We start from the raw sequence: 21,560 nt of genomic DNA on the forward strand, positions 1-21,560 counted from the left end.
TCATCAAATCTTTATGTCCAAGGAAGATGAAGAGAAGACCTCTTTCATCGCCCCATGTGGCACATACTGCTTCGTGCGCATCCCTTTCGGGTTAAAGAGTGTCGGGTCCACTTTTGCAAGAGCAGTCCAGATTGGTTTTGAATCACAGTTGCACAGGAACATTGAGGCTTACATGGATGATATTGTGGTCAAGACCAAGGACAGGTCGACCCTCATTCAGGATTTGGAAGAGACATTTGCTAATCTGCGTAAGATCAACTTGAAGCTAAACCCGGAGAAGTGTGTTTTGGTGTTCCCTCCGGCAAGCTCCTTGGGTTCTTTGTATCCCATCGTGGGCTAGAGACCAACCCCGATAAGATCAAAGCTATCGGGCAGATTCCGGCACTCAGGTCAGTTAAAGATGTGAGGCGTCTGACGGGATGCGTTGCTCCACTTAGCAGGTTCATCTCCAGGTCTGCCGAGCGTGCCTTGACGTTCTTCAAAATTTGAAGAAGGAAGAACCTATGAAGTGAACTCCGGAAGCAGATGTAGCACTACAAGACTTGAAGGCCTACTTGTCCTCTGTGCCCACTTTGGTTGCTCCCAAACCGCAAGAGCCATTGCTGGTATACTTAGAGGAAACTAACCAAGTAGTCAGCGCAACCTTAGTGGCACAACAGGGAGTGGAAGAAACAAAGAGTGAGAACAACCAGGAAGGGTCAGATATGGATCAGGACAAAGAAGACCACGGCAGCAGAGACAACCCCAAGGACGCGGTAAGGAAGCAAGTGGTGCAGCGCCCAGTATACTTTGTTAGCTCCCTTTTGCATGGGGCTAGATCCAGGTACTCTAGCATGCAAAAGTTGAATTTGGCCTCGTCATGGCCTCAAGGAAAATGCGCCACTACTTCAAAGCCCATGAGATCATAGTTGTCACCCGCTTTCCTTTGCAAAGGATACTCCGAAACCCTGAGGCTACTGGAAGAATAGTGGAGTGGGTATTGGAGTTATCTAGCTTTGCCCTGAAGTTTGAGAGCACATCTACAGAGCAGGGCATTGGCAGAGTTTATTGCAGAATTGACGCTACCTCCTGATGAAGAGATGATGGAGATAGTTATCCCCGGCAAGGAAGCTCCCCAGAATGGATTCTGTATTTTGATGGTGCCTTCTCCCTACAAGGTGTAGGGGCTGGCGTGCTTCTCGTTGCTCCCACTGGAGAGCACCTAAAGTACGTCGTCCAAATACATTTTTCCCAAGAGGAGGCTACCAACAATACAACAGAATATGAAGGGCTCCTTGCCGGGCTCAGGATTACCACTGAGTTGGGGATCAAGAAGCTGGTCATTTGAGGAGATTCGCAACTTCTGGTGAGACAAGTCAACAAGGATTACCAAAGTCCATTGATGGAGGCATATGTTGAGGAAGTGAGAAGATTGGAGGAGCGCTTTGACGGATTGCAAACAGAGCACGTACCCCATGCGGAAAACAGCATTGATGATCATCTGTCAGAGTGTGTTGCACAAAAACTTCCAGTGGAACCAGAACTTTTGTTATCCATCATACTCAGGCCTCCGTATCCCCAGCAACAATAGCCCGAAAGAGGAGGAAACTGGACTCCGGTAAGCCTCTCCCGGTAGAGCCTTTCGCGGCTCCTGGTAGGGACCCTGTCAGGAACAACTCCCCATCACTTGTCGGGTTGCACCCTCCTACTAGGCCACTGGTCCCCGCGGTTGAGGAACATACCCCCGCAAGCGGGGAGCTGCCATTTGTCCTTGTTGCCGAGCCCCGGGCTCCAACTTGGGCAAGACACATAGCCCACTTCCTCCAAATTGCAGAACTTCCTGAAGAGCAAGAAGCAGCTGAAAGAGTAGCCCAGAGCGCCAGTATGTATCAGTTTGTCGATGACACACTATACAGAAACGGACCAACAGTGTGAAATTGAAGTGCATTTGCCAGGAAGAAGGAAAGGAACTGCTAGCAGAGATACACAAAGGCATGTGTGGCTCCCACATTGGATCAAGGGCGTTAGTTGGGAAAGCATTCCGGCAAGGATTCTATTTGCCCACAGCCCTCCAAGATGCGGTCGAGCTAGTCACCAAATGTGAAGCCTGCTAGTTCCATTCCAAGAACATCCATTTGCCTGCCCAAGCTCTTCAGACAATCCCTTTGTCATGGCCATTTTCGGTCTGGGGGCTCGATATCCTCGGCCCTTTCCCCCGAGTTGCCGGGGGCTTTGAATTCTTGTTTGTAGCCATCGACAAGTTTACAAAGTGGCCTTAAGTAGATGCCGTGAGGAAGGTAACTGCTCAGTCAGCTGTCAAGTTCTTGAAAGGATTGGTGTGCCGCTTCGGGGTCCCTGCCCGGATCATCACCGACAACGGCACCCAGTTCATGAGTCGCGCCTTCATGCAATATGTTGATGCCCTCAGAAGCAAGATCTCATTTGCCTCTGTTGCACATCCCAGAAGCAATGGACACGCTGAGAGGGTGAATGTTGAAGTGCTATGAGGACTCAAGACAAGAACATTTGATAAGCTGCAGAAGTGCGGCAGGTGATGGATCGACGAGCTGCCGGTAGTTCTCTGGTCCCTCAGAATGACACCAAATCGAGCTACCGGGCAGACTCCCTTCTCCCTAGTCTATGGGGCAAAAGCAGTTTCCTCATGGAACTCAATTACGGTTCCCCTCGAGTGCTTACCTACGATGAAGTAGTGCAGGATCAGCACCAGCATGACGATGTTGTGCTTCTCGAGGAGAATCATCTCCGAGGTGCTACGCGTGTTGCACGCTACCAGCAAGCCCTGCATCGCTATCATAGCCGCAGGGGCCATGCCCGGTGTTTTGAGGAAGGCGACCTTGTCCTTAGGCGCGTTCAGTCCGCCAAGGGTGCAAACAAGTTGTCGCCAAAGTGGGAAGGCCCTTATTGGGTAGTATGAGTCACCAGACCTGACGCAGTCCGTCTGGAGACCGGAGATAGAATTCAATTGCAAACTCATGGAATATCGAGCATCTCTGCAAGTTCTACCCATAAGGCGCAGCTGTCGGGCCCTGCCGGCATGTGACACCCCAAGACCGCAGCTTCAGATGCCTTCCATGTTTTCCGAGTTTTGTCGGGTGATTTGTTTGGTTCGTTGCATCTTTTTTTGCATCATGTGCATTGCATTTTGTCATCATGCCATCATGTCATTAATCTTTGCATCTCAACTCAACTAAATAAATTACATGGATCTCCGGTCCATTTTAAATCGAGGGAATTCACATGGTGATTCTGTTTATAACATATACTCCCATTATTATTAGGGAGCTATAAGAAATATTCCATTCGTATGGAATCAACCCAAACAAACTTGCATTTTAAATCTCTTCCGTTTGCAGATTCTAGAGTCCTTATCTCATCTCTTTTGGTCTCCATTTAAATTGCTTCCAAATTCAAATAATTTGAGTGTTATTCAAACATATTTGAATCTGTATATTTTAAACTCTCTCTGACCTTTTTTTTCATTAATCCTCTATATTTTCCTGTCTTGAGGAAAGATATGTCACGTGTGGGAATTCCACTCCTACCCTTCCATTCTTTTCCTCTAAGTTTTTCCTATTCTAAAAAATTTAAAAAAGGAAAGAATTTGGAGGGAGAGAGGGAGCACCACAGCCAGTCCCCCTTGCTCCCCTCAGCCCCCAGGCCGGCCCAGTCTTTTCCTTCCTAAGGCCAAGGCCCATCCAAACACCAGCGCCGGCCCACCTAGGCCACTTGGGCCTCCTACAGCCCGCACCGGCTCTAACCCTAGGCTCGACCTTTTTTTCATCGACCGACCTCTCCCTCGATCCCTTCCTCCACCGCCGCCTCTCCCCTTCGTCTCTCCTAGCGCTCGCGCAGAACCCTCGATCCCACGGCGCCACAGCCTCCCTCGTCCTCCTCCACCTCACCTCTCCGCGATCCTCGCTGCAGCGCTGGATCCCCCTCGTCCACTCCTCCTCCTCGAGCGGCGCCGCTAGACCGTGTCCGGGTCTCCTCCTCCCCGTTCGTCTTTCTCGCCGGGAACCCGAGCTCCGCTGGATCCTCCTCGCTCTCGCCGTTCAGCACCGATGCCGCCCTGCTGCTTCGTCCCCGCGCCACCTGGTGACCCCGCCACTGCTCCGACTGGCAAGTCTAGGCCACCGAACTCACCTCCGTCTCTCCTCTTGCTGCTGCTCAGCTCCCTCCGATGACTTGCCTCACCTCCTGCCTACCGCGTGCCCCGCTGGGCGCGTGTGTGCCCGCGTCCAGCGCCTCCCGCTCGTTCAGCCACGGCCTCCTCGACCACGACCCTCTCCATGCGCCCCCGAGGTCTCGCCTCCTCCCTGTGGCATCGCGCACCCGAAGTCCAGGGCCTCTCCATCTCCAGATGATCTGCTTCGCTTGCTCCACACCAAGTCCGACGCCGACCTCACTTTGTCTTGCTGCTGCTTTGCCTTTCGACCTCCTGTTGCTGCAGGACCCGCCCCATGATGCACCATCGTTGTTCGATTTCTTCTCTCTCAAGGTCGAAGGACGCCAGGTTCCAAGACGTCGAAGACCCGGCAAGTTCAGCTACGGGCATGTACGGCTATCTTCACCAAATACCTATGTACGCTTACACAACGAACCTTGGAGTTACACGAGAGACCAAGTAGTCCGATGACATGTGTACCATTACGCCTGAAGACCTTCAACGGACCAAGTTCCACTACCGCCGACTAGTACGACTACCATCGCAAAAACGAGACCGTCAAGACCGGACTGACCAGTACCCCGAGAATGTCTGTACCTCTACCGTCGACATGCTTTTCGTCAAGTCCCTCTACGAAAACGTGTCCCACTACTGCCGCCCGAACGTCTACGAAACATGTACCACAACCATCGCTGAAGACCCCATTAACGTCAAGTTCCGTGTCGTGACCCCGAACATCTACGGACATGAACCACTACTTCCCTCGACGACCCGTGAACAACTACTTCCTCTATGAACCGATCCGCTCCGAAACGCACGCTTCAAAGGTATAACCCTGAGACGACCGTCCAAGAACGATTGCATGTGTTATATGAGATGCACCCGTTGTCTGCACCATGTCCGTAGTGTCTCTCGCTTCCATGCTCTCGACACTTGGGACACCCGGTACCCGGGAGGACCCCACCTTCTATCGCTTGTCACGCTCCCGTCACTTTTCCTTTTGCACCGGTATCTCCGTGAGCTACCGGAACCGATATGGTGCCGTGGCATCATTTTCGGATTCGTCGCCATGGCACCCTTTCTTTCCGCCACGATGACAAATGCTTCATAGCATGCTCTTATCAACATTTTCATAAAACTTGCACATGTCATTCGCATCATGATAACAACATTTAAAATGGTTAAAATTGTTGTTTGCATTAAATTGCTAAATGCACATGAGGATTTACCAAAAAATTGTTGTTTGATATTTCCGGCCTCATTCAAAATGCCTAACTGTTGTATTTTACTCATGTTTCACCTATTTCCATGTTTAACAACATTTAAAATTGTTCGGTACATAAACGGGGGAGAACTAAATAATCGATGTGGTGTTTCGTCAATATGCAACTCGTTGCATATTGAGCTCCACTTAATTTGTATTATTGTTTGTTGCACTTTGCCATGCCATGCTTCTTTAAACCGGACATGCATCATACTTGGTTGTGCATCATGCCATGATTATGTGATGGTTGTTTACTATGTTGTTTGCTTCTTTCCGGTGTTGCTTCTTCGGGTTAGTTCCGATAACGTCGCATTTGTGAGGATCCGTTCGACTACGTCTGTTTATCTTCTTCAAGGACTCGTTCTTCTTCCTTGCGGGATATCAGGCAAGATGACCATACCCTCGAAATCACTTCTATCTTCGCTTGCTAGCTCGCTCTATTGATATGCCGCGCTACCTACCACTTGCTATATCATGCCTCCCATATTGCCATGTCAAGCCTCTAACCCACCTTTCCTAGCAAACCGTTATTTGGCTATCTTACCGCTTTTGCTCAGCCCCTCTTATAGCGTTGCTAGTTGCAGGTGAAGTTGAAGTTTGTTCCATGTTGGAACATGGTTATGTTGGGATATCACAATATCTCTTATTTAATTAATGCATCTATATACTTGGTAGAGGGTGGAAGGCCCGGCCTTATGCCTGGTGTTTTGTTCCACTCTTGCTGCCCTAGTTTCTGTCATACCAGTGTTATGTTCCTTGATTTTGCGTTCCTTACGCGATTGGGTGTTATGGGAACCCCTTGACAGTTTGCTTTGAATAAAACTCCTCCAGCAAGGCCCAACCTTGGTTTTACCAATTGCCTCACCACCACCTACTTATCCCTTGGGAGTCGCGCTCCCAAGGGTCATCTTTATTTTAACCCCCCCGGGCCAGTGCTTGTCTAAGTGTTGGTCCGAACCGGGCATCCTATGGGGCCACCTTGGGGAAACTCGAGGGATGGTTTTACTCGTAGCTTGACCTATCCGATGTTGCCCTAAGAACGAGATATGTGCAGCTCCTATCGGGATTGTCGGCACATCGGGAGGCTTTGCTGGTATTTTTTTACCATTGTTGAAATGTCTTGTAACCGGGATTCCGAGTCTGGTCGGGTCTTCATGGGAGAAGAAATATCCTTCGTTGACCGTGAGAGCTTGCGATGGGCTAAGTTGGGACACCCCTGCAGGGTTTGAACTTTCGAAAGCCGTGCCCGCGGTTATGGGCAGATGGGAATTTGTTAATGTCTGGTTGTAGAGAACTTGACACTTAACTTAATTAAAATGCATCAATCACGTGTGTAGCCATGATGGTCTCTTTTCGGCGGAGTCCGGGAAATGAACACGGTTTTGGAGTTATGCTTGAATGTAAGTAGTTCCAGGATCACTTCTTAATCACTTCTAGTTCACGACTGTTGCGTTGCTTCTCTTCTCGCTCTTATTTGCGTTTTTTAGCCACCATATATGCTTAGTGCTTGCTGCAGCTCCACCTCATTACCCTATCCTACCCATAAGCTTAAATAGTCTTGATCTCGCGGGTGTGATATTGCTGAGTCCTCGTGGCTCACAGATACTTCCAAACAGTTGCAGGTGCCGATGATACCAGTGTAGGTGACACAACCGAGCCCAGGTGGGAGCTCAATGAAGATCTTGTTCGTTGTGTTGTTTCGTTTTCTTTTGATCAGTAGTGGAGCCCAGTTGGGACGATCGGGGATCTAGCAATTGGGGTTGTCTTCTTTTATTTTGGTTTCGTAGTCGGACCTTGATTGTATTCTGGATGATATATGTTTAACTTGTATTTGTGTGAAGTGGCGATTGTAAGCCAACTCTTTATCCCTTTCTATTCAGTACATGGGATTGTGTGAAGATTACCCCTCTTGCGACAAACCTACCATGCGACTATGCCTCTAAGTCGTGCCCCGACACGTGGGAGATATAGCCGCATCGTGGGTGTTACAAGTTGGTAATCAGAGCCATCCCCGACTTAGGATACCCCTGCTTGATCGAATCGCTGACATTGTTGTGTCTAGAACAAAATGTTTTGAGTCTTAGGATTGTATATATCGGAGAGTAGGATTCTTTTTACTCCCCAGTCCCTTCGTGGCTCTGGTGAGGCCCCCTAACGTAGAAGTTTTGACTCTTCTCTCCTTAAATTTCATGAAATTTTTTTTGGGATCACGGGGGTATCTTGGAATCGTTCCGATGGTTTTGTGACGAGAACATTGTTCTTGGTGCCTCCTGACATTTAGGGGTTTTGGCAGTGTCTCGGGGAGTTGAGCTCCGAGGTGTTGTCGTCAAAATTTTATCGTTGCAGTTCTGGAATACCTGAGTTTCGCCGACATTGAAAATCTCTTTTATGCAGTTGTTGGTGAGATAACCTCGACGCCACCCAGTACTGGGGCGGGAGTTCGGGAGTATTGCCAACTTGTATAACTGATGCTTTTTGAAGGTTGAGGTAAATGATTTCCGAAGGTTTCTTGGTTATGTGTTGAAGGATGGATACAGCTGGATGTAGGATTTGTTAGTTTGGGTGAGATATTATGATTCCCCTGTATCCCCAACACCTGATTGCATAACCAGAAAGTTTTGGGAGTTTATAAGTGGGAATTCAAGTATCACGTAGGATATCCTTCCAACAGACACATGATACGATATGGGGTCTATCATATGTTTGTTTTCGGCTTATTCTGCAAGCCAATCCTTTGTTTTGTTTTGAGTTGTGGTATTCTAGTTGCTTCAATGTCAAGTGTTGATTCCATACCTTTCCTAAGCGGTGTTCTCATATTTCTATGTGAATACTAATCCTTCATGATAATCGAGATTGTCATGTCAATCTTTTTCAACCGGCGTGTTTCTCTTAAAGTTTATCCGATCATTTTCAACATCCGCAAGATCAACTCAAAGTCTTCTCAACGTTATTTGTTTCATCCGTCCCAAGTTGTCTTTGTTTTTCCCGTCCTCCCACCCTTTTTCTTCAAGGACTCAGATTTCTTAATCAAGTATCCTTTTATTGATGGGAAGTCTCTCTATTTTTCTGTCAATGTTCTTATCCGGTGATTCGCATGAAGATGCTAAGGGAGCTTCAAGTTCATCACTCTTCACTCGTTTTCTTCTCCGGTAGATTCAATTCAAGCTTTGTTGATCATATCTTTTCCTCGTTTCAAATATTTTCTCATGCCGGTGCACTACTTAATCCTCCACCTCTTTCTATTCATGTTTATCTGGAGTGCTGAAGATATCTCGAAGATTCGTGTTTCCACTCTGCATTCGTTCAAGCTCTTTCGAGGATGTTATCTCATTCAAGCCATTTAAATCAACTGGTGCAATCTCTCTTTTCAAGCAATCTCTTCAACGGTGTTTCTTTTGAGTGGGCCCTAACCCACAGGTCTTTCCCCAGGATCTTACCTGACTCCTCTATTTTCCCAGAGTTAATCTCAAATTCTTCTTCAAGTTTGACGTAAGAATGAATTATCATCAGTCATTTTTATTTCTCCAAGATCTTTCAAATTCTTTCCATCGTTTGGTTCAACCTTTCTAATTTTCATCCCGGAGTATCTCAACAATTCATGGTGGTGTTTCTCATCGTCATTCTCAACACTTGAAGACCGAAGAAGAGTTTCTCTCAAATCTTGGTCCATTCTCTCGAAGATGCGTAGTTCAAGCTTGATGCCATCCTCTCATAATTGTTTTGATTGTGAGAATTCTTTTACCCTTCCGAAGCAATTCAGGAGTCTTTTCAGTTTGATTCTTTGGAGCCCATCATCTCAGAATTATTCATTCTTACCTTTCAGCTATTGTTCTCCAAATCTTACTGGTGCATCATTCAAATATTCTCTAATCACTTGTGATCTATTCATTCTCATGTATCTAAATTCCCTCAAGTATCTTCATTCATTCTCTAATTCTTCCCGGTGTTTATTTATCGTTTCTTTGTTCATTTTCAATTCTTACGGTGGTTCGTTCAACATCCTCTTCCGTTATCGTATCAATTCATTCGTTGTTTCCAAATCCCACAAGTGGTTCCATCAAGACCTCTTCAAGTTTGTGCTATATCTTTCTTGACCCTTTCAACGAGAATAAGTAGTATACCAAATCCGTGCTTGTCATCAATCTAAATTGATGAAGGATAAGCATAATGTAATTCTTATTCTTGTTTCATCAAGTGAACTCAATTCCTTATTCCAGAGGTAAATCAAAATTCTTGATTTCATTTGTTCATCATTCTTTCCAGAGTTCCAAGTTTTTTCTTGGTTATATCATCGCGAAGCTCCATTTAATCAATGCAAGGATTCACCTTATTCTTTTCAAGCTTCTTTTTCTTGCAACCTTCTTTTATCTATCCGGAGTTCTTCGAGAGTTTCTTCATGGTGGTTCATCAAGGATTCCTTTCATTCTTCAATAATCCTCAAGATTTTACTCTCGAAGTTAAGATCCGCCAAGCTATATTCTCAAAATTAAAAGTGGTGTTCAACACATGTCTTGTTTTGAGGAGTTCAAGCATTCTTCATCTTGCATTCTGAAGTGCAATTCTTTCTACCTTATGTTTTGAGGAGGTGTTATGTCATTTTGACAGTTTCCTTCATATTTCATGATCGACAAGTTGTTTGAAATGATATATGTTAAACCCATCATTTTCAATTCGTTCATGAGATCCTTTGCAACCCATCAATCTCTTCATTGGAGTTATCTTGGGTTATATTTCACCTAAAGCTTTCCCTAAGGATTTTGCTATTAATTGTGCTCATAAATGACCTAAGTTATTCATTTATCCTCCCGATGAAATAAGCTTCTCATGTCCTTGTTGATGTCAATTCAATCTATTGTTTACGCTAGTGGCAGAATTTCACCTCAAATTTAGAGATGTTTTCCATAAGCCTACAACAAGCTTACTCTTTTCGTTGTTGGTTTTCCAACAACTCCGTATAACCTTCTTGGAAGGGTGCTTTCCAAGCTCAATTGTGGCAGAAGCTGACATTTTCTTCTCCATTCTGTTATTTCAATGATTTATGTTCTATTCTTTCTTCCGGAGGCTTTGTGATGTTCCTCTCTTCACTCATCATCTCGAATTGTGAGGACCATGTTCTTTTCGTGCTTATACATTCATCCGGAGTGTCGTGTCTTCCATTCATGTTCTCTCATCTTATCAAGTTTTGCCTTCCTTCTCAACCGGAGTGCTGTCTGAGATCTTTCTTACCCCTTGTTCCATTCTTTCAATAGTTCCGGAGGCAGTGTATTGTTAATTTCATCAAGTATCCTCTCATCTTGTCAAGTTCATGTTGTATTCTTTCCATTTACAGTCGGAATGCTGTTCAAATTATATCAATTGTATTTCCTTCTCTATTTTGTTTAACCGGAGTGCGGTGGATACCATTCCTCTTCCACCCGGAGTCTCATCCAGGTGCTTTCATTTTGCCAAGTGCATATTATTGCTTTCCATTTCTAACCGGAGTCTTGTCATAATTGATCCTTATGTTCTTTGTACATCTCGTTTCTACCGAAGTGCTTGCATGTACTTGTTGTCCATTGCAACCCTTTTTCTTATGTCTTTCGACCCACAAGGTTCCCGTAATGTTCCTTTTTCCTCTTTTCTAACGGAGTGTTTTCAACCTTGTTCATCTTCGTTGTATTTTTTCTCAAAATTGTTTAACCTCGCAAGGTTCTTTGGTTTCACTCTTTGGTCAAAGAAGCAACTTAGTTTTACCTCTTCCCCTTCCTCTTCTATTTCCCTCCGGTGCCATCCTAAATCCCGGGACGAGATCCTCTTGTAGTGGTGGAGTGTTGTGACGCCCCAAGAATGGAGCTTCAGATGCCTTCCATGTTTTCCGAGTTTCGTCGGGTGATTTGTTTGGTTCATCGCATTCATTTTTGCATCATGCGCATTGCATTTTGTCATCATGCCATCATGTCATTAGTTTTTGCATCTCAACTCAACTAAATAAATTGCATGGATCTCCGGTCCATTTAAACTGAGGGAATTCACATGGTGATTCTCTTTATAACATATACTCCCATTATTATTAGGGAGCTATAAGAAATATTCCATTCGTATGGAATCAACCCAAACAAACTTGCATTTTAAATCTCTTCCGTTTGCAGATTCTAGAGTCCTTATCTCATCTCATTTGGTCTCCATTTAAATTGCTTCCAAATTCAAATAGTTTGAGTGTTATTCAAACTTATTTGAATTTGTATATTCTAAACTCTCTCTAACCTTTTTTTCATTAATCCTCTATATTTTCCTGTCTCGAGGAAAGATATGTCACGTGTGGGAATTCCACTCCTACCCTTCCATTCTTTTCCTCTAAGTTTTTCCTATTCTAAAAAATTAAAAAAGGAAAGAATTTGGAGGGAGAGAGGGAGCACCACAGCCAGTCCCCCCTCCTCCCCTCGGCCCCCAGGCCGGCCCAGTCAATTCCCTCCTAAGGCCAAGGCCCATCCAAACACCAGCGCCGGCCCACCTAGGCCACTTGGGCCTCCTGCAGCCCGCACCGGCTCTAACCCTAGGCTCGACCTTTTTTTTCGTCGACCGACCTCTCCCTCGATCCCTTCCTCGACCGCCGCCTCTCCCCTTCGTCTCTCCTAGCGCTCGCGCAGAACCCTCGATCCCACAGCGCCGCAGCCTCCCTCGTCCTCCTCCACCTCACCTCTCCGCAATCCTCGCTGCAGCGCTGGATCCCCCTCGTCCACTCCTCCTCCTCGAGCAGCCCTGCAAGACCGCGTTCGGGTCTCCTCCTCCCCGTCCATCTTTCTCGCCGGGAGCCCGAGCTCCGCTGGATCCCCCTCGCCCTCGCCGTTCAGCGTCGATGCCGCCCTGCTTCTTCGTCCCCGCGCCACCGGTGACCCCGCCGCCGCTCCGACTGGCAAGTACAGGCCGCCGAGCTCGCCTCCGCCTCTCCTCCTACTGCTGCTCAGCTCCCTCCGACGCCTTGCCTCACCTCCTGCCTCCCGCGTGCCCCGCTGGGCGCGTGTGTGCCCGCATCCAACGCCTCCCGCTCGTTCGGCCATGGCCTCCTCGACCACGACCCTCTCCATGCGCCGCTGAGGTCTTGCCTGCTCCTTGTGGCATCGTGCACCCGAAGTCCAGGGCCTCTCCAGCCTCCAGATGCTCTGCTTCCCTTGTTCCATGCCAAGTCCGACGCCGACCTCACTTCGTCTTGCTGCTGCTTCGCCTTTCGACCTCTTGTTGCTGCAGGACCCTCCCCATCGTGCACCGTCGCTGTTCGGTTTCTTCTCTCTCAAGGTCGAAGGACGCTAGGTTCCAAGACGTCGAAGACCCGGCAAGTTCATCTAAGGGCATGTATGGCTATCTTCACCAAAGACATGTGTATGCTTGCACAACGAACCTTGGAGTTACACGAGAGACCAAGTACTCCGATGACATGTGTACCATTACGCCTAAAGACCTTGGATGCACCAAGTTCCACTACCGCCGACTAGTACGACTACCATCGCAAAAACGAGACCATCAAGACCAGACCGACAAGTATCCCGAGAACGTCTGTACCTCTACCGTCGACATGCTTTTCATCAAGTCCCTCTACGAAAACGTGTCCCACTACCGCCGCCCGAACGTCTACGAAACATGTACCACGACCATCGCTGAAGATCTCGTGGACGTCAAGTTCCGTGTCGTGACCCCGAACATCTACAGACATGAACCACTACTTCCCTCGACGACCCGTGAATGACTACTTCCTCTATGAACTGATCCGCTCCGAAACGCACGCTTCGAAGGTATAACCCCGAGACGACCGTCCGAGAACGATTGCATGTGTTGTATGAGATGCACCCGTTGTCTGCACCAGGTCCATAGTGTCTCTCGCTTCCATGCTGTCGACACTTGGGACACCCGGTAACCGGGAGGACCCCACCTTCTATCGCTTGTCACTCTCCCGTCACTTTTCCTTTTGCACTGGTATCTCCGTGAACTACCGGAACCGATATGGTGTCGTGGCATCATTTTCAGATCCGTCGCCGTGGCACCCTTTCTTTCTGCCACGATGACAAATGCTTCATAGCATGCTCTTATCAACATTTTCATAAAAATTGCATAAAACTTGCACATGTCATTCGCATCATGATAACAACATTTAAAATGGTTAAAATTGTTGCTTGCATTAAATTGCTAAATGCACATGAGGATTTACCGGAATTGTTGTTTGATATTTCCGGCCTCATTTAAAATGCCTAACTGTTGTATTTTACTCATGTTTCACCTCTTGCCACGTTTAACAACATTTAAAATTGTTGGGTACATAAACGGGGAGAACTAAATAATTTATGTGGTGTTTTGTCAATATGCAACTCGTTGCATATTGAGCTCCACTTAATTTCTAGTATTATTTGTTGCACTTTGCCATGCCATGCTTCTTTAAACCGGACATGCATCATACTTGGTTGTGCATCATGCCATGATTATGTGATGCTTGTTTACTATGTTGTTTGCTTCTTTCTGGCGTTGCTTCTTCGGGTTAGTTCCGATAACGTCGCGTTTGTGAGGATCCGTTCGAATACGTCCGTTTGTCTTCTTCAAGGACTCGTTTTTTTTCCTTGCGGGATCTCAGGCAAGATGACCATACCCTCGAAATCACTTCTATCTTTGCTTGCTAGTTGCTCGCTCTATTGCTATGCCGCGCTACCTACCACTTGCTATATCATGCCTCCCATATTGCCATGTCAAGCCTCTAACCCACCTTTCCGAGAAAACCGTTGTTTGGCTATGTTACCGCTTTTTCTCAGCCCCGCTTATAGCGTTGCTAGTTGCAAGTGAAGTTGAAGTTTGTTCCATGTTGGAACATGGTTATGTTTGGATATCACAATATCTCTTATTTAATTAATGCATCTATATACTTGGTAAAGGGTGGAAGGCTCAGCCTTATGCCTGGTGTTTTGTTCCACTCTTGCCGCCCTTGTTTCCGTCATACCGGTGTTATATTCCTTGATTTAGTGTTCCTTACGCGGTTGGGTGTTATCGGAACCCGTTCACAGTTTGCTTTGAATAAAACTCCTCCAGCAAGTCCCAACCTTGGTTTTACAATTTGGCTCACCACCACCTACTTTTTTCCTGGGAGTTGCACTCCCGAGGGTCATCTTTATTTAACCCCCCCTGGGCCAGTGCTTGTCTAAGTGTTGGTCCAAACCGGGCAGCCTATGGGGCCACCTCGGGGCAACTCGAGGGCTGGTTTTACTTGTAGCTTGACATATCCGGTGTTGCCCTGAGAACGAGATATGTGCAGCTCCTATCGGGATTGTCGGCACATCGGGCGGCTTTGCTGGTCTTGTTTTACCATTGTCAAAATGTCTTGTAACCGGGATTCCGAGTCTGATCAGGTCTTCCTGGGAGAAGGAATATCCTTCGTTGACCGTGAGAGCTTGTGATGGGCTAAGTTGGGACACCCCTACAGGGTTTGAACTTTCGAAAGCCGTGCCCACGGTTATGGGCGGATAGGAATTTGTTAATGTCCGGTTGTAGAGAACTTGACACTTAACTTAATTAAAATGCATCAACCGCGCGTGTAGCCATGATGGTCTCTTTTCGGCGGAGTCCGGGAAGTGAACACGGTTTTTGAGTTATGCTTGAACGTAAGTAGTTTCAGGATCACTTCTTAATCACTTCTAGTTCACGACCGTTGTGTTGCTTCTCTTCTCGCTCTTATTTGCGTATGTTAGCCACCATAGATGCTTAGTGCTTGCTGCAGCTCCACCCCATTACCCTATCCTACCCATAAGCTTAAATAGTCTTGATCTCGAGGGTGTGAGATTGCTGAGTCCTCGTGGCTCACAGATACTTCCAAACAGTTGCAGGTGCCGATGATACCAGTGCAGGTGACGTAACCGAGCCCAGGTGGGAGCTTGATGAAGATCTTGTTTGTTGTGTTGTTTCGTTTCCTGTTGATCAGTAGTGGAGCCTAGTTGGGACGATCGGGGACCTAGCAATTGGGGTTGTCTTCTTTTATTTTGGTTCCGTAGTCGGACCTTGATTGTATTCTGGATGATGTATGTTTTAACTTGTATTTGTGTGAAGTGGCGATTGTAAGCCAACTCTTTACCCGTTTCTATTTAGTACATGGGATTGTGTGAAGATTACCCCTCTTGCGACAAACCTACCATGCGGCTATTCCTCTAAGTCGTGCCCAACACGTGGGAGATATAGCCGCATCGTGGGTGTTACATGGCAGCCACCCTTTTGTACATGCCTTGCCTCAGTTGCATGTAACCCCTTGTACAAAGCCAGGCGCAGACCCTGAGCAACAGACAAATAAATGAAGTGCTAGGGGGGCCCCCGACAACTTGCATGCGTGCATAAGCATTTCATGAGCATCACATGTTCATGTAGCTAAGATCGCATCTGGCATCATTCCCATCTGCATAAACTGCAGGCTCCTGCCGAAGACTTGGCCTCCAAGAGGAGATGGAAAGATGAAGCCTACATTGCGATCTTCGGCAAGCCAAAGAGATAAGTTCTTTCTCTTATCCATATGTGTTCTGTAAGTAAAGATTTGTGCACAAGAAAACCTCGCCGCTTTTTGAAACTTAGGTGCTCCCATCCCTTGACTCGAACGTTGCTTCGGTTAGGATGGTCGTAGTAGCCTTTGGTAAAAAAGATCAGCGGGGGGCTGGTTCCTCTTTGAACTTTGTGCCTGGTAGGCCTAACTCTCCGGCAGCAAAACAAAGGGCACCGGTAGGATAACCTGCCGGGGGAAACTCGTTTATAAATATAGAGGCATCTCACATCTGCATGGACATATACATGCATAGGTCCCCGGCAAGGTTTATCTTTTTCATTAAACATGCTAATCAAACAAGTACAGACCTTATAGAACGCAAGCATGGATTCAAGAGATTACATTATTTGAACTAAAATTTGGCAAGTGCCTACAGATTTAAGATTGAAAAAAGATAAGTGTCCCGTGATGCCCTTTCTTGTCCCTCTCCTCCTAGGCACTGCGGCAGGAGGTGAAGAAGGCAAAAGGAGCACCTGGGCAGGAGCCCAGCCTAACCCTATCGGGCTCCAGGAGAGGTAACCTAACGGGGGTAGGAGGGTGCGGACGAAGGCGATGGCGAAGAAACCGGCGGAGGTGACTCATCAACCGCCAGCACTAGGGCTAGCAGGACGTGGCAGGGCTGATGGAGCTGCAGCCCGCGAGGAAGCCTGCCGGGGGTCCAGCTGGAAGGCTACTAGAGGATCCAAAGGCACCACCTCTTCCCCTGTTCCTAACTCCACGACAAATCACTTTGCTGGAGAGGAGATGCAGATGCAGATGGTGCTACCGCCACCTGACAGTGATGGTCCGGCTGGTGCTCAGTCAAAGTCAGAGTCGTCGCCCTCCCGGTCGGTGCCGTCGTCATCACCGTCACTATCCTCCTCGTCGCTATTTCTCAAGGAGGAGCTTTCGTTGTTGGTTGAGCTCTTCGCGCAGCACCCTAAGCGAACACCCGAGCTCCCAAAAACTTTGACGGATAGGAAACCGTCCTCCATTAACTTGAAATGGAGGACATGCCCTACCAACAAGCTATGGGCATGAGAAATGGTCTTCCAGCCTCAGCAGAAGTACATGACGTGAGGGCGGGGAAGTCTACGTCTACCCGAAAGCTGCCATTCCCTCAGCCGCTCATGTGCAGTCTCAACGCTCGCGGTTGTTCGAGCTCCATCTCCCTTGCGAATGGACTGGGAAGGCGGCGACGACCGCGCAGTGGTTGTACAACCTGATGAAGAACTCCCGAGGTTGGGCCCCAACATAGCCCTCCAACATAGGAGGATCGTCTGACGGGGGCGCAACCAGGGCGCCTCCCCGTCCTCGTCCCCGTCGGGCACCACGACGACCGCGACCCGCCCTCTCCCTCCTCCTCTCGCGGCAGGTTCCGTCCCCACGTCATCCGAAGGAGGAGGGATACGATGTCAAGAAGAAGCTCCGTCACCGCCATTGGAGCAGCACCACGTCCTCGTCCTCTCACCATGGCGAAGGGGAGAAGGAAGGTGTGTGAGCAAATACACCCCTCCTGCCCCCTTTTTATAGAGGGACAGGGTAGGGGGTTGGCCTCCCACTCAGGAAGCAACCGCCCCGCTTCCCCAATATGGCCTCCCTGCGCCTTCAATGTCTCAGGGAATTGGGGCTGACCTTCTATGCCAACCAACGACATCTGGCTTTCTGCCATGGCACCCGTCCCCGTGCGCTCCGCATCCACCACCTGCCCTACGCAATGCATGTGGGACACGTGGAGAACACAACCAGGGCGAGAGGCAAGTGGGATGTACTTACGACCGGGAATGATTTCGCCTGTATAACTGTATTTTTTAGCACTACTATACGTATAACCGTATTTGGTTGCTCACCGGTCGCACACGACCTCATTTTGCCGAGCGTGTGTGCCAGGAGGGCATATCCCCGACGGTTTCTAGGTCGTGTGGGAAGGATGTGATGGCCTGGCTTATTAGGGGTGATAGACTACTCATATCAATAAGGAATTCCTCCTTTTCCGGGAGCCCATTCAGACAGAAGTCCAAAGTTAAGCGTGCTCAGCTTGGAGTAGTGTCAGGATGGGTGACCGACCGGGAAGTTGCTCCCGGGTGTGCATGAGTGAGGACAAAGTGTGCAGAAAAGACTAGTATTAATCTGTGGGGCCAGTCTAGATCCCGCCAGGAGTAACGACCACCAGCGGGTGTGTCCGGGGTGTTACAAGTTGGTACCAGAGCCGACCCTCGCGGTTACACAGATGGTTGTAGACAGGTGCACGGTCATGTTGTTCATGACGTTTGTGACCCGTCATGGCACCCGGCATGGCACATGTACCGGACTGGATGCACAGCCGTATGTGCCAAGAGGGAACGTTCCTGTGGCCCGACGAGGACGTCGGTTCCTCTAAGTGGGGGTGTATGTGATGGCCTGGCTTATTAGGGGTGATAGACTACTCATATCAATAAGGAATTCCTTCTTTTCCGGGAGCCCATTCGGACAGAACTCCAAAGTTAAGCGTGCTCAGCTTGGAGTAGTGTCAGGATGGGTGACCGACCGGGAAGATGCTCCCGGGTGCGCATGAGTGAGGACAAAGTGTGCAGAAAAGACTAGTATTGATCTGTGGGGCCAGTCTAGATCCCGCCAGGAGTAACGACCGGGTGTGTCCGGGGCGTTACAAAGGACCCCCCTATCGCTCACACTCACTTGGCGACGGTGCCAAATGCCGTCGCGGAAAGGGGTTAAAAACCGTTTGTGTAGCACCTCGCTGTACTAGTGAAACCCTGGGTCCGTTGCCCAGACTGTGCACAGGCACAAGAGCAAGTTCAACAGGCACAAGAGCAAGCAACAAGATCATATCTGAGGACAAGGGAGCAGTTCTTCAAAGGACCAACGTGCAGAACAAGAAGACCAAGACTAACCAGAGAGACTGGATACAAACAAGGAGAAAACCTCCCTTGTCGGGCAGGAGAGCCCGACGAGGGTGGGTTTGCCTTGGAAGCAAGCTTTCAGATTGTCCCAGCAGGCTTGCTGGGGCTTACGAAGGCAAACCACTCCACTACACCACCTCACAGCGACGCAAGTCATCAATCAGTGCGGTGTCAAGCTGCAAAGTGACTAAGTGGCTGTTATTCGCCACATGGCAGCCACTTCCTACAGGAATACCACCACGCGACACCCGTCCTGAGATGTGTCAAGCAAGCAGGTGCGAAGCTGGCAAAACAGCCCGACAAGGCCTACCGGGCGAGCCATGATGTGACATTGAGTGGCACATTTAATGCGTTCAGTCAGCCTGCAAAGTTAGGTGTGATAGCACTGTTTGTTATCAAATCAGCATGTAAAGACTAATTTGCCATTGTGGTGACCCCTTAATCTATAAAAGGAGTCCCATGGCAACCATAGAGAGGATTCAGACCCCCTCACACTCATATGTGCGTAGCTCCTCTCGCCCCGAGGTAACCTTACCGGGCAAGAGCGTTGCACTTCTCAACCACTTTCCACCATCAATCCACCAAAGCAGGAGTAGGGTTTTACGCCTCACGGCGGCCCGAACCTGTGTAAAACTGCCTGTGTGATTTATGTCGTGTTGTGCCATGCTTCTCCGATCTTTGTGCAACATGCTTATCCCCCCCCCCCCCCGAACCAAAAAGGGGCCCTTGGTCCCATAGGTGGCCATGGTTTCCCACGACACATAACAACCCCAAGCTTATGGCTTTGCAAATCATTAGCCTCATGGATATTCAAAGAATTCATGCAAACAACATTGCAATCATGCTCATCATTCAAATATTTATTTCCAAACATTTTATTGACTTCTTCCTCTAACACTTGAGCACAATTTTCCTTTCCATCATTTTCACGAAAGACAATAAAAAGGTGAACCATATGAGGCAACCTCAATTCCATTTTTTGTAGTTTTCTTTTATAACTAGTGATAAAACAAGAACGTAAAAGATTCAATTACAAGATCTAAAGATATACCTTCAAGCACTCACCTCCCCGGCAACAGCGCCAGAAAAGAGCTTCATGTTTACTACGCAACCTTCTTCTTGTAGACTCGTGTGGGGCCTCCAAGCGTAGAGTTTTGTAGGACAGTAGCAATTTTCCCTCAAGTGGATGACCTAAGGTTTGTCAATCCGTGGGAGGTGTAGGATGAAGATGGTCTCTCTCAAACAACCTTGCAACCAAATAACAAAGAGTCTCTTGTGTCCCCAACACACCCAATACAATGGTAAATTGTATAGGTGCACTAGTTCGGCGCAGAGATGGCGATACAAGTGTAATATGGATGGTAGATATAGGTTTTTGTAACCTGAAAATATAAAAAACAGCAAGGTAACTAGTAAAAAAAGTGATCAAAAACGGTACTACAATGCTTGAAGACAAGGCCTACGGTTCATACTTTCACTAGTGCAAATTCTCTCAACAATGATAACATAATTAAATCATATGGAAATCCCTCAACGTGTGACAAAGAATCACTCCAAAGTTTCTATCGGAGAACATAGGATGAAAACGTGCATCAACCCCTACGCATAGATTACCCCAATGTCACCTCAGGAATCCGCGAGTTGAGTGCCAAAACATACATCAAGTGAATCGATTTAACATCCCATTGTCACCACAAATATCCCATGACAAGACATACATCAAGTGTTCTCAAATCCAATACTCAATCCAACATAACAAAACCTCAAAGAGCAAGACCCAATTCATCACAAGAAAGTAGAGGGGGAGAAACACCATATGATCCAACTATAGTAACAAAGCACGCGGTACATAAAGATCGTGCCAAATCAAGAACATGAGAGAGAGAGATCAAACACATAGCTACTAGTACATGCCCTCAGCCCCGAGGGTGAACTACTCCCTCCTCGTCATGGAGACTGCCGGGATGATGCAGATGGCCTCCGGTGATGGTTTCCACCTCCGACAGGGTGCTGGAACAGGCTCCTGATTGGTTTTTCATGGCTACAGACGCTTGCGGCGATGGAACTTCCGATCTAGGGTTCTTTTTGGAGGTTTATATATTTATAAGAATTTTTGGCATTGGAAACAAGTCAGGGGGTGCTCGAGGGGCCCACAAGCTCTCAGGGCGCGCCCTAGGGGGGTGCGGGCGCCCCTAGGCTTATTACCTCATCGGTCACTTCCTGGCCCAACTCCGGTGCTTCGGGGGTCTCTTTTGGTCAATAAAAAATCACCGTAAATTTTCAGCCCATTCCGATAACTTTTATTTCTGCACAAAAAACGACACCACAATAGTTCTGCTTAAAAGAGCGTCAATCCGGGTTAGTTCTAATAAAATGATACCAAAACCATATGAAATTGTTGCAAACATGGCATGAATACTTCATAAATTATAGATACGTTTGAGACGTATCAGAAAACATCTGGGAATGTTTTCCCAGCCTTTGGCATCTTTTGGACAGAAGAATCGGAGAGGAAAGATCCATGTTCATCATGCTAGAGGCATGTGACAGATGAACAGATTGCATAATCGGTTTGTCATACTTTTCTGAGCAACTTTCATATATAAATTATTTTCATCTAAGTTATAGATTATTTTGTATGAATTTCCAAAGATTTAAACATTTTCTGAAATTCCTGGAATTAATATTAATTTCGAAATTAAATAGCAAACAACT

Source organism: Triticum aestivum, chromosome 3A (genome assembly GCF_018294505.1).
Source record: "Triticum aestivum cultivar Chinese Spring chromosome 3A, IWGSC CS RefSeq v2.1, whole genome shotgun sequence".
NCBI lineage: Eukaryota > Viridiplantae > Streptophyta > Magnoliopsida > Poales > Poaceae > Triticum > Triticum aestivum.